This window comes from Nannospalax galili, unplaced genomic scaffold (assembly GCF_000622305.1).
Source record: "Nannospalax galili isolate Female #2095 unplaced genomic scaffold, S.galili_v1.0 scaffold189, whole genome shotgun sequence".
Classification (NCBI taxonomy): domain Eukaryota; kingdom Metazoa; phylum Chordata; class Mammalia; order Rodentia; family Spalacidae; genus Nannospalax; species Nannospalax galili.
Genome location: NW_008360331.1, coordinates 8,599,537 through 8,599,944, shown reverse-complemented (window position 1 = coordinate 8,599,944; position 408 = coordinate 8,599,537). Strand labels below are relative to the sequence as shown.

The following is a 408-nucleotide window of genomic DNA, read 5'->3' as shown; positions in this document are numbered from 1 at the left end:
TTGCAGTCCCAGAGGATTACAAGGGAGACACCTGGAAGGCATTCAGGTGCCCTTCGAATCCATTCAAGCTCCGCATCCGACAAGACCCTTCCTGCTAACCTATTGTTGACATTAAACTGCTTATCGGCTAATGGCACCTTTCCTGCAAGTAACATGAATCCCCATATGCCCCTTAGCACGAGCCCCCCAGATACCTGTGAGCTGGACGGCCAGAACCCATGATTGGGTTCCCCAGTTACAAGACAAGGGGGGAATGTAGGACCCTGAGACCCTCTTCATTCACCTGCTACCCCCCAATCCCTCCAGACCCCCACTAATTATTCTTTTAGCTTCCGTAAAATGCTTGGCTGCTGCTTTAGACATGCCTAGACATACCCTGGCATGCCCTGACCCCCGCCTGCTATCTCC

At 52.5% G+C, this 408-nt stretch overlaps 1 protein-coding gene across 1 annotated transcript in view; it reads left to right on the top strand.

The window, feature by feature from the left end:
* Pdha2 (pyruvate dehydrogenase E1 alpha 2 subunit) overlaps window positions 1-408 on the top strand; it is a 20,613-nt gene that overhangs the window by 18,611 nt on the left and 1,594 nt on the right.